Genomic DNA, 14032 nt, shown 5'->3' with positions numbered 1-14032 from the left:
ACAGCTTTACAATGTTCTCACACAACTTTCTCACAACCTTACTCATCTCTCTCTCTCTCCTCCTATTTTTATCGTACATCTGGCAACACGTCCCCTCCTGCCACTCTATATTACCCCAAACGTTCCCGCAACGTTATCACAACATTCGACGTGGCCGAAACCCCTCCATCCCAAAATGAAGGGGACGGGCTACGTCATAAAACTCCCTACTTTTAGCCATTCTCGCCCTTAGTGACACGTGCGCGTGGCCATCTCACCGACCGCCCAGGGCCAAGGGGTAGGGTTCACGCCCTGCCTCACGCCTGTCATACCTCGTGCCTCGCCTCACTGTCCAGCCTCAGTGTCCCACCTCAACCTCCACCTTACTCCGTCATTCCTGGCTTGTGCTTCAATCAACATCTTGGGTAGTGAGTGTGATTGCTTGTGGGTGTGTCATACCGTTATATTAACGTGAGTACGCAAACATTATTTTCTCTGTATCTTTCGTAAGTGCCAAATTCCTTGTGTTGAATTTATTTCAGCCGTCCGGTGTTCGTTCTCACTAGTTCCCCTATGGGACCAAGTTCGATTCCCCGAGGAAGCTTGATAGGTAATGACCTTCTACAGCTTTTCTGTGTGAATACTGTAGCCAGATCTTCAGTGTGATTGTCATCCTACACATTTAGTTTTATACATTTAGTTGTCTTTGTGACGTGTGTATTTTACTGTGCTTACTTGTGTTTAGTGTGGTTTCAATATATACCATCACTGTGTGTTAATCCATTTCCATGCCGTTCTGTTTGTATTATCAGGAGACATGCTGTAGTTACAAGTAAGATTAATTTAGTTTGTATTTATTATTGATTTATTGACACGAAGGTTTGTCAGTGTTTTGTGTTGGTTATTACTATTTTATGTAGACTCTGTGACCTGGTGTAATTTGGTTTAGGATATTATTGTTGGTTTCAGTGACCCGTATTGGTGTGTACAATATTATTACCATGTTGTGGTGACTCAGTGTCGTCAGCATACTTGCTTCAATTAATCTCAAGACGGCAGTATAACTTTGTGTTCAGTATCTTGAGAAGTCAGTTAACTTCATGTTCATTAAATTGAGGCGTCAGTGTACTTGTGTTCAGTATCTCGAGACGTCAGTGTAACTTGTGTTCAGTATCTCGAGACGTCAGTGAAACTTGTGTTCAGTATCTCGAGACGTCAGTGTAACTTGTGTTCAGTATCTCGAGACGTCAGTGTAACTTGTGTTCAGTATCTAGAGACGTCAGTGTAACTTGTGTTCAGTATCTCGAGACGTCAGTGTAACTTTGTATTCAGTAACTTGTGCAGTCAGTATACCTGTCTTCATTCATTCTTGTGACATCAGTGTACTTGCGTTCAATTATCCTTGGGATATCAGTGTGTTAATCATTTTGTTCTTGAGACGTCAGTGTATAAATTTAACGTGATTGACTATCAATTGATTTAGTACGCAGTGACTAGTAATCGTATTGACGGATCGATGTTGGTTAAGCAGTCTCAGTGACGCCGAGCTATAACGCAAATTCTTCGTGAATTAAATGAGCTGTCAAGCTTTGATTGATCCTTGTACGATTACTCAGGGTTGCTAATTACCTGTAAGGTAATGTTGTTGATTTCATTGACATTTGTTTTGATTGCATGTCATGGTGACATATTAACGTAAATATATTTACTGATTAAAGTAACATAATCAATTTAGTGTTGCACGGAAGACTCGTCTCAGTGACAAGTCTGTCAGTTGTTGTTATTCAGTCATCACTCACCCTATGCTGGTTACGGATCTCATATTTGGCACCATCGTGGGGCCGTGTATTGTTGCAACTATAATCACCCTTCATTGATCCCAGATTCACATCTGGCACAACGTGGGCCGTTGTATTTCATTGTATGTTATTGCTACTTGCCGCAGTCTCGTCAAAGCTGCCATTGCGTCTGGAGTGGTTGCCACTATTGTTAACAGGGTCAGCAATACTGCGAGCGGTCCGAACCGGAAGCAAGTGTCCGGCTAGTTTAGCCTTGTCAAGCACCACGTCCGACATTAACGTAACGTCAGATTGTTCTTGCCATGTACCGTTAGCATTAAGTTTTACGAATAAACTAATTGTTAAGTACAAGTGTCTTTACGTTCACACCTTCAGATCCCTTGTACCGAGTATTGACTTTTCCATTATTTGTGTTATTTACGTGACCCTTTTTATGTTGCCTGGATTATTTGGATTTGAACTGCGTTCATGGCCATACACATCAAATATAAATACTAATTTGGCGTGAGGACCATTTGAGGTATTCTGACGACCTCCCTCTGAGGGTCCTAGAGGCTCCATGACCCAGTGGATAAGGAGTACCAATTAAGGATTTGGACTCATGCAGCTGCTCTATGTATCCCTGGTAAGTCATTAAAGTATAATCTGCCCTCAGAATATGCTTGATGCTAGTTCAGTCCATTCCTGACTGGGGTTTCTTGTAACCTATTCACCTATAAAAACGGATAATCTCACAATGAACCTTTCCAATGTTTGCAGTCATAGAACTGTTTTTTATCAATTTATCCTTGTAAAAATTACAAGCTAAATATTTCTGAATACCCGCAGGAATATTGTGGTTCTGCAATGAATGAGCCAGTTCAGCTTTAAGGACCCTACCTGCTACAGCCCATTACCAGTATCAAGGACAGAGGAATGGGCCCAACAACCCAACATAGGACCCTCACCTTCAGCTAAGAGAGAGCTTATTTGCATTGCATTTTATTATTCATTTACAGTAATTATTAAGTTACCACATTCTTGGTCCTATGTAATTATGCTCTTTCATCAATCCTGGCATTTCCCCAACATGGTAGACGTTCATGTATAGTTAACGTTCATGTGTAGTGGACGTTTATGTATGGTGGACGTTCATGTGGTGGACATTCATGTGTGGAGGACGTTAATATGTGGTGAACGTTCATGTGTGGTGGACGTTCATATGTGGTGGACGTACATGTGTGGTGGACGTTCTTGTATGATGGACGATCATGTATAGTGGACGTTCATGTGTGGTGGACGTTCATGTGTGGCGAACGTTTATGTATAGTGGACGTTCATGTGTGGTGGACGTTCATGTGTGGCGAACGTTCATGTATGGTGGACGTTCATGTGTGATCTACGTTCGTATATGGTGGACGTTCATGTATCATGGACGTTCATGTGTGATTCGTCGCTAGTGGATGTAGCAGCGGCACAGAAGCTGCTACCTAATTTGAGGACCCACTGATGGACGGTCCCAGTAGTGATTTCCTGGAAGATCAATCACCATAGTGGAGACTTCCTGTGTTCCGAGAGTGGCTGATCTTCCGGATGTGATACAGAGGGTTATGGGATCTTCATTAAATGTTTGAGAGGTAGATGGATTCTTGCAGTATGCCTGACGCAATACAAGGTGAGAGCGTTGATATTTTTTTGATTGTGTTAAATTACATGTATGAAGCCTAGCCTGGACGGCCAGATGACTGATGCTCTGACGGTTACTGGAGAGGATCAAGCAGCAGTCTAGCAGAGATAATTTGTTGGAGCACTGATATTATACAAGCGTGATGCCAGTCTGTTGGACCATTACATGATGATACCATGATATTATTTTTATTCTTTATAGTTTGTAATAAATCTTTGTCTTGATGAGGATTTCTGAGAGGAAGGAGCATACAGAACACAAAAAGGGAACTAAAGGGAAGTCACTCTAAGACTAGGAGATAGAGGGTAAGTCATAGTGGCTCAGGTAAGGTGTGTACTCATGACAATAAGCCAGTTCTCAGCCGAATCCCCAATAGTATGTCATTGAGCCCCCCTCTCCATATATAAGTTCATTGCCGGGTGACTCTTTAGTGTGTGCTCCGTTGGTGTTAGTAATAGAAGTGGTCGAAAGTAGTGTAGTAGTAGTTTAATTATATTTTATCAGCGGCTCCTTGACGAGATGTAAACCCAGGGTAAAATTGAGTGACACCTGGGAGATAAAATAACGGACCCCTGATAATTCAGAGATCGACTTTTAAAACATATATTCAGATAACAGATTTACATTCTGACTGAAACTTTTGGTTACAGTGACAGCGGAAGAGTGCGTGTGCATTCCATTTCCCTGGACAACACAACATGTATATGTATAACTTCCCTAAGGTAAAATCTGGTATTCTAAAAATGGTAGCGGCTCTGAAAATTGATCAGATGTTCTATCTTCTGTTTGTGGATCCTCCAGTAGGTTAGGTTTGGGCAATTTAGTATACCAGTTTAGTGACATTGGGAATGCTCAGGAGAACGAGCTAGTGTGTATGTGAGTAGGAAGGAGATAAGGGGAAGGCATTTGAGGTCAGGGAGGTAAAGATATAAGGGAAGGACGTGTGTGACCTGGGAGGGAAAGATATAAGGGAAGGACGTGTGTGGCCTGGGAGGGGAAGATATAAGGGAAGGACGTGTGTGGCCAGGGAGGGGAAGATATAAGGGAAGGACGTGTGTGGCCAGGGAAGGGAAGATATATGTGAAAGACGTGTGTGACCAGGGAAGGGAAGATATATGTGAAAGACGTGTGTGGCCTGGGAGGGGAAGATATAAGGGAAGGACGTGTGTGGCCAGGGAGGGGAAGATATATGGGAAGTACTTATGTGGAAAGAGAGGGAAGATATATGTGAAAGACGTGTGTGACCAGGGAAGGGAAGATATATGTGAAAGACGTGTGTGGACAGGTAGGGGAAGATATAAAGGAAGGACGTGTGTGGCCAGGGAGGGGAAGATATAAAGGAAGGACGTGTGTGGCCAGGGAGGGGAAGATATAAAGGAAGGACGTGTGTGGCCAGGGAAGGGAAGATATAAAGGAAGGACGTGTGTGGCCAGGGAGGGGAAGATATAAAGGAAGGACGTGTGTGGCCAGGGAGGGGAAGATATAAAGGAAGGACGTGTGTGGCCAGGGAAGGGAAGATATAAGGGAAGGACGTGTGTGACCAGGGAGGGGAAGATATAAAGGAAGGACGTGTGTGGCCAGGGAAGGGAAGATATAAAGGAAGGACGTGTGTGGCCAGGGAGGGGAAGATATCAGGGAAGTAGGGATAATAATAGTAGTGATAATGGTGGGGGTGTAAAAAGTGGTGATTGGGATTATGCCTTGCGGGAATTACTATGATCGCTTTACAAGTGACTGAATAGCATCATAAAGCATGAGTGTCTCACTGGTGTCATAAAGCATGAGTGTCTCACTGGTGTCATGAAGCACGAGTATCTCACTGGTGTCATGAAGCACGAGTGTCTCACTGGTGTCATGAAGCACGAGTGTCTCACTGGTGTCATGAAGTACGAGTGTCTCAATGGTGTCATGAAGCACGAGTATCTCACTGGTGTCATGAAGCACGAGAATCTCACTGGTGTTATGAAGCACGAGTATCTCACTGGTGTCATGAAGCACGAGTATCTCACTGGTGTCATGAAGCACGAGCGTCTCACTGGTGTCATGAAGTACGAGTGTATCAATGGTGTCATGAAGCACGAGTATCTCACTGGTGTCATGAAGCACGAGTGTCTAACTGGTGTCATAGAGCATGAGTGTCTCACTGGTGTCATGAAGCACGAGTATCTCACTGGTGTCATGAAGCACGAGTGTCTCACTGGTGTCATGAAGCACGAGTGTCTAACTGGTGTCATGAAGCACGAGTGTCTCAATGGTGTCATGAAGCACGAGTATCTCACTGGTGTCATGAAGCACGAGTGTCTAACTGGTGTCATGAAGCACAAGTGTCTCACTGGTGTCATGAAGCACGAGTGTCTAACTGGTGTCATGAAGCACGAGTATCTCACTGGTGTCATGAAGCACGAGTGTCTCACTGGTGTCATGAAGCACGAGTATCTCACTGGTGTCATGAAGCACGAGTATCTCACTGGTGTCATGAAGCACGAGTATCTCACTGGTGTCATGAAGCACGAGCGTCTCACTGGTGTCATGAAGTACGAGTGTCTCAATGGTGTCATAAAGCACGAGTATCTCACTGGTGTCATGAAGCACGAGTGTCTAACTGGTGTCATGAAGCATGAGTGTCTCACTGGTGTAATGAAGCACGAGTGTCTCACTGGTGTCATGAAGTATGAGTGTCTCAATGGTGTCATGAAGCACGAGTATCTCACTGGTGTCATGAAGCACGAGTGTCTCACTGGTGTCATGAAGCACGAGTGTCTCACTGGTGTCATGAAGCATGAGTGTCTCACTGGTGTCATGAAGCACGAGTGTCTCACTGGTGTCATGAAGTACGAGTGTCTCACTGGTGTCATGAAGTACGAGTGTCTCAATGGTGTCATGAAGCACGAGTATCTTACTGGTGTCATGAAGCACGAGTATCTCACTGGTGTCATGAAGCACGAGTGTCTCACTGGTGTCATGAAGCACGAGTGTCTCACTGGTGTCATGTAGCACGAGTGTCTCAATGGTGTCATGAAGCACGAGTATCTCACTGGTGTCATGAAGCACGAGTATCTCACTGGTGTCATGAAGCACGAGTATCTCACTGGTGTCATGAAGCACGAGTATCTCACTGGTGTCATGAAGTACGAGCGTCTCACTGGTGTCATGAAGTACGAGTGTCTAAATGGTGTCATGAAGCACGAGTATCTCACTGGTGTCATGAAGCACGAGTGTCTAACTGGTGTCATAAAGCATGAGTGTCTCACTGGTGTTATGAAGCACGAGTATCTCACTGGTGTCATGAAGCACGAGTATCTCACTGGTGTCATGAAGCACGAGCGTCTCACTGGTGTCATGAAGTACGAGTGTCTCAATGGTGTCATGAAGCACGAGTATCTCACTGGTGTCATGAAGCACGAGTGTCTAACTGGTGTCATAGAGCATGAGTGTCTCACTGGTGTCATGAAGCACGAGTATCTCACTGGTGTCATGAAGCACGAGTGTCTCACTGGTGTCATGAAGCACGAGTGTCTAACTGGTGTCATGAAGCACGAGTGTCTCAATGGTGTCATGAAGCACGAGTATCTCACTGGTGTCATGAAGCACGAGTGTCTAACTGGTGTCATGAAGCACGAGTGTCTCACTGGTGTCATGAAGCACGAGTGTCTAACTGGTGTCATGAAGCACGAGTATCTCACTGGTGTCATGAAGCACGAGTGTCTCACTGGTGTCATGAAGCACGAGTATCTCACTGGTGTCATGAAGCACGAGTATCTCACTGGTGTCATGAAGCACGAGTATCTCACTGGTGTCATGAAGCACGAGCGTCTCACTGGTGTCATGAAGTACGAGTGTCTCAATGGTGTCATGAAGCACGAGTATCTCACTGGTGTCATGAAGCACGAGTGTCTAACTGGTGTCATGAAGCATGAGTGTCTCACTGGTGTAATGAAGCACGAGTGTCTCACTGGTGTCATGAAGTATGAGTGTCTCAATGGTGTCATGAAGCACGAGTATCTCACTGGTGTCATGAAGCACGAGTGTCTCACTGGTGTCATGAAGCACGAGTGTCTCACTGGTGTCATGAAGCATGAGTGTCTCACTGGTGTCATGAAGCACGAGTGTCTCACTGGTGTCATGAAGTACGAGTGTCTCACTGGTGTCATGAAGCACGAGTATCTTACTGGTGTCATGAAGCACGAGTATCTCACTGGTGTCATGAAGCACGAGTGTCTCACTGGTGTCATGAAGCACGAGTGTCTCACTGGTGTCATGTAGCACGAGTGTCTCAATGGTGTCATGAAGCACGAGTATCTCACTGGTGTCATGAAGCACGAGTATCTCACTGGTGTCATGAAGCACGAGTATCTCACTGGTGTCATGAAGCACGAGTATCTCACTGGTGTCATGAAGTACGAGCGTCTCACTGGTGTCATGAAGTACGAGTGTCTAAATGGTGTCATGAAGCACGAGTATCTCACTGGTGTCATGAAGCACGAGTGTCTAACTGGTGTCATAAAGCATGAGTGTCTCACTGGTGTCATGAAGCACGAGTATCTCACTGGTGTCATGAAGCACGAGTGTCTCACTGGTGTCATGAAGCACGAGTGTCTAACTGGTGTCATGAAGCACGAGTATCTCAATGGTGTCATGAAGCACGAGTATCTCACTGGTGTCATGAAGCACGAGTGTCTAACTGGTGTCATGAAGCACGAGTGTCTCACTGGTGTCATGAAGCACGAGTCTCTAACTGGTGTCATGAAGAACGAGTGTCTCACTGGTGGCATGAAGCACGAGTATCTCACTGGTGTCATGAAGCACGAGTGTCTCACTGGTGTCATGAAGCACGAGTATCTCACTGGTGTCATGAAGCACGAGTATCTCACTGGTGTCATGAAGCACGAGCGTCTCACTGGTGTCATGAAGTGCGAGTGTCTCAATGGTGTCATGAAGCACGAGTATCTCACTGGTGTCATGAAGCACGAGTGTCTAACTGGTGTCATGAAGCATGAGTGTCTCACTGGTGTAATGAAGCACGAGTGTCTCACTGGTGTCATGAAGTATGAGTGTCTCAATGGTGTCATGAAGCACGAGTATCTCACTGGTGTCATGAAGCACGAGAATCTCACTGGTGTTATGAAGCACGAGTATCTCACTGGTGTCATGAAGCACGAGTATCTCACTGGTGTCATGAAGCACGAGCGTCTCACTGGTGTCATGAAGTACGAGTGTCTCAATGGTGTCATGAAGCACGAGTATCTCACTGGTGTCATGAAGCACGAGTGTCTAACTGGTGTCATAGAGCATGAGTGTCTCACTGGTGTCATGAAGCACGAGTATCTCACTGGTGTCATGAAGCACGAGTGTCTCACTGGTGTCATGAAGCACGAGTGTCTAACTGGTGTCATGAAGCACGAGTGTCTCAATGGTGTCATGAAGCACGAGTATCTCACTGGTGTCATGAAGCAAGAGTGTCTAACTGGTGTCATGAAGCACGAGTGTCTCACTGGTGTCATGAAGCACGAGTGTCTAACTGGTGTCATGAAGCACGAGTATCTCACTGGTGTCATGAAGCACGAGTGTCTCACTGGTGTCATGAAGCACGAGTATCTCACTGGTGTCATGAAGCACGAGTATCTCACTGGTGTCATGAAGCACGAGTATCTCACTGGTGTCATGAAGCACGAGCGTCTCACTGGTGTCATGAAGTACGAGTGTCTCAATGGTGTCATGAAGCACGAGTATCTCACTGGTGTCATGAAGCACGAGAATCTCACTGGTGTTATGAAGCACGAGTATCTCACTGGTGTCATGAAGTACGAGTGTCTCACTGGTGTCATGAAGCACGAGTATCTTACTGGTGTCATGAAGCACGAGTATCTCACTGGTGTCATGAAGCACGAGTGTCTCACTGGTGTCATGAAGCACGAGTGTCTAACTGGTGTCATGAAGCATGAGTGTCTCACTGGTGTAATGAAGCACGAGTGTCTCACTGGTGTCATGAAGTATGAGTGTCTCAATGGTGTCATGAAGCACGAGTATCTCACTGGTGTCATGAAGCACGAGTGTCTCACTGGTGTCATGAAGCACGAGTGTCTCACTGGTGTCATGAAGCATGAGTGTCTCACTGGTGTCATGAAGCACGAGTGTCTCACTGGTGTCATGAAGTACGAGTGTCTCACTGGTGTCATGAAGTACGAGTGTCTCAATGGTGTCATGAAGCACGAGTATCTTACTGGTGTCATGAAGCACGAGTATCTCACTGGTGTCATGAAGCACGAGTGTCTCACTCGTGTCATGAAGCACGAGTGTCTCACTGGTGTCATGTAGCACGAGTGTCTCAATGGTGTCATGAAGCACGTGTATCTCACTGGTGTCATGAAGCACGAGTATCTCACTGGTGTCATGAAGCACGAGTATCTCACTGGTGTCATGAAGCACGAGTATCTCACTGGTGTCATGAAGTACGAGCGTCTCACTGGTGTCATGAAGTACGAGTGTCTAAATGGTGTCATGAAGCACGAGTATCTCACTGGTGTCATGAAGCACGAGTGTCTAACTGGTGTCATAAAGCATGAGTGTCCCACTGGTGTTATGAAGCACGAGTATCTCACTGGTGTCATGAAGCACGAGTATCTCACTGGTGTCATGAAGCACGAGCGTCTCACTGGTGTCATGAAGTACGAGTGTCTCAATGGTGTCATGAAGCACGAGTATCTCACTGGTGTCATGAAGCACGAGTGTCTAACTGGTGTCATAGAGCATGAGTGTCTCACTGGTGTCATGAAGCACGAGTATCTCACTGGTGTCATGAAGCACGAGTGTCTCACTGGTGTCATGAAGCACGAGTGTCTTACTGGTGTCATGAAGCACGAGTGTCTCAATGGTGTCATGAAGCACGAGTATCTCACTGGTGTCATGAAGCACGAGTGTCTAACTGGTGTCATGAAGCACGAGTGTCTCACTGGTGTCATGAAGCACGAGTGTCTAACTGGTGTCATGAAGCACGAGTATCTCACTGGTGTCATGAAGCACGAGTGTCTCACTGGTGTCATGAAGCACGAGTATCTCACTGGTGTCATGAAGCACGAGTATCTCACTGGTGTCATGAAGCACGAGTATCTCACTGGTGTCATGAAGCACGAGCGTCTCACTGGTGTCATGAAGTACGAGTGTCTCAATGGTGTCATGAAGCACGAGTATCTCACTGGTGTCATGAAGCACGAGTGTCTAACTGGTGTCATGAAGCATGAGTGTCTCACTGGTGTAATGAAGCACGAGTGTCTCACTGGTGTCATGAAGTATGAGTGTCTCAATGGTGTCATGAAGCACGAGTATCTCACTGGTGTCATGAAGCACGAGTGTCTCACTGGTGTCATGAAGCACGAGTGTCTCACTGGTGTCATGAAGCATGAGTGTCTCACTGGTGTCATGAAGCACGAGTGTCTCACTGGTGTCATGAAGTAAGAGTGTCTCACTGCTGTCATGAAGCACGAGTATCTTACTGGTGTCATGAAGCACGAGTATCTCACTGGTGTCATGAAGCACGAGTGTCTCACTGGTGTCATGAAGCACGAGTGTCTCACTGGTGTCATGTAGCACGAGTGTCTCAATGGTGTCATGAAGCACGAGTATCTCACTGGTGTCATGAAGCACGAGTATCTCACTGGTGTCATGAAGCACGAGTATCTCACTGGTGTCATGAAGCACGAGTATCTCACTGGTGTCATGAAGTACGAGCGTCTCACTGGTGTCATGAAGTACGAGTGTCTAAATGGTGTCATGAAGCACGAGTATCTCACTGGTGTCATGAAGCACGAGTGTCTAACTGGTGTCATAAGCATGAGTGTCTCACTGGTGTCATGAAGCACGAGTATCTCACTGGTGTCATGAAGCACGAGTGTCTCACTGGTGTCATGAAGCACGAGTGTCTAACTGGTGTCATGAAGCACGAGTATCTCAATGGTGTCATGAAGCACGAGTATCTCACTGGTGTCATGAAGCACGAGTATCTCACTGGTGTCATGAAGCACGAGCGTCTCACTGGTGTCATGAAGTGCGAGTGTCTCAATGGTGTCATGAAGCACGAGTATCTCACTGGTGTCATGAAGCACGAGTGTCTAACTGGTGTCATGAAGCATGAGTGTCTCACTGGTGTAATGAAGCACGAGTGTCTCACTGGTGTCATGAAGTATGAGTGTCTCAATGGTGTCATGAAGCACGAGTATCTCACTGGTGTCATGAAGCACGAGTGTCTCACTGGTGTCATGAAGCACGAGTGTCTCAATGGTGTCATGAAGCACGAGTATCTCACTGGTGTCATGAAGCACGAGTATCTCACTGGTGTCATGAAGCACGAGTATCTCACTGGTGTCATGAAGCACGAGTATCTCACTGGTGTCATGAAGTACGAGCGTCTCACTGGTGTCATGAAGTACGAGTGTCTAAATGGTGTCATGAAGCACGAGTATCTCACTGGTGTCATGAAGCACGAGTGTCTAACTGGTGTCATAAAGCATGAGTGTCTCACTGGTGTCATGAAGCACGAGTATCTCACTGGTGTCATGAAGCACGAGTGTCTCAATGGTGTCATGAAGCACGAGTATCTCACTGGTGTCATGAAGCACGAGTGTCTAACTGGTGTCATGAAGCACGAGTGTCTCACTGGTGTCATGAAGCACGAGTGTCTAACTGGTGTCATGAAGAACGAGTATCTCACTGGTGTCATGAAGCACGAGTGTCTCACTGGTGTCATGAAGCACAAGTATCTCACTGGTGTCATGAAGCACGAGTATCTCACTGGTGTCATGAAGCACGAGCGTCTCACTGGTGTCATGAAGTACGAGTGTCTCAATGGTGTCATGAAGCACGAGTATCTCACTGGTGTCATGAAGCACGAGTGTCTAACTGGTGTCATGAAGCATGAGTGTCTCACTGGTGTCATGAAGCACGAGTATCTCACTGGTGTCATGAAGCACGAGTGTCTAACTGGTGTCATGAAGCACGAGTGTCTCACTGGTGTCATGAAGCACGAGTCTCTAACTGGTGTCATGAAGAACGAGTGTCTCACTGGTGGCATGAAGCACGAGTATCTCACTGGTGTCATGAAGCACGAGTGTCTCACTGGTGTCATGAAGCACGAGTATCTCACTGGTGTCATGAAGCACGAGTATCTCACTGGTGTCATGAAGCACGAGCGTCTCACTGGTGTCATGAAGTACGAGTGTCTCAATGGTGTCATGAAGCACTAGTATCTCACTGGTGTCATGAAGCACGAGTGTCTAACTGGTGTCATGAAGCATGAGTGTCTCACTGGCGTAATGAAGCACGAGTGTCTCACTGGTGTCATGAAGTATGAGTGTCTCAATGGTGTCATGAAGCACGAGTATCTCACTGGTGTCATGAAGCACGAGTGTCTCACTGGTGTCATGAAGCACGAGTGTCTCAATGGTGTCATGAAGCACGAGTATCTCACTGGTGTCATGAAGCACGAGTATCTCACTGGTGTCATGAAGCACGAGTATCTCACTGGTGTCATGAAGCACGAGTATCTCACTGGTGTCATGAAGTACGAGCGTCTCACTGGTGTCATGAAGTACGAGTGTCTAAATGGTGTCATGAAGCACGAGTATCTCACTGGTGTCATGAAGCACGAGAGTCTAACTGGTGTCATAAATCGTGAGTGTCTCACTGGTGTCATGAAACACGAGTATCTCACTGGTGTCATGAAGCACGAGTGTCTCACTGGTGTCATGAAGCACGAGAGTCTAACTGGTGTCATGAAGCACGAGTGTCTCAATGGTGTCATGAAGCACGAGTATCTCACTGGTGTCATGAAGCACGAGTGTCTAACTGGTGTCATGAAGCACGAGTGTCTCACTGGTGTCATGAAGCACGAGTGTCTCACTGGTGTCATGAAGCACGAGTATCTCACTGGTGTCATGAAGCACGAGTATCTCACTGGTGTCATGAAGCACGAGCGTCTCACTGGTGTCATGAAGTACGAGTGTCTCAATGGTGTCATGAAGCACGAGTATCTCACTGGTGTCATGAAGCACGAGTGTCTAACTGGTGTCATGAAGCATGAGTGTCTCACTGGTGTCATGAAGCACGAGTATCTCACTGGTGTCATGAAGCACGAGCGTCTCACTGGTGTCATGAAGTACGAGTGTCTCAATGGTGTCATGAAACACGAGTATCTCACTGGTGTCATGAAGCACGAGTGTCTAACTGGTGTCATGAAGCATGAGTGTCTCACTGGCGTAATGAAGCACGAGTGTCTCACTGGTGTCATGAAGTATGAGTGTCTCAATAGTGTCATGAAGCACGAGTATCTCACTGGTGTCATGAAGCACGAGTGTCTCACTGGTGTCATGAAGCACGAGTGTCTCAATGGTGTCATGAAGCACGAGTATCTCACTGGTGTCATGAAGCACGAGTATCTCACTGGTGTCATGAAGCACGAGTATCTCACTGGTGTCATGAAGCACGAGTATCTCACTGGTGTCATGAAGTACGAGCGTCTCATTGGTGTCATGAAGTACGAGTGTCTAAATGGTGTCATGAAGCACGAGTATCTCACTGGTGTCATGAAGCACGAGAG

The sequence above is a fragment of the Procambarus clarkii genome, chromosome 20 (genome assembly GCF_040958095.1).
Source record: "Procambarus clarkii isolate CNS0578487 chromosome 20, FALCON_Pclarkii_2.0, whole genome shotgun sequence".
Lineage (NCBI taxonomy): Eukaryota > Metazoa > Arthropoda > Malacostraca > Decapoda > Cambaridae > Procambarus > Procambarus clarkii.
The sequence above is the reverse complement of the archived record's forward strand: the minus strand, read 5'-3'. Positions refer to the sequence as shown.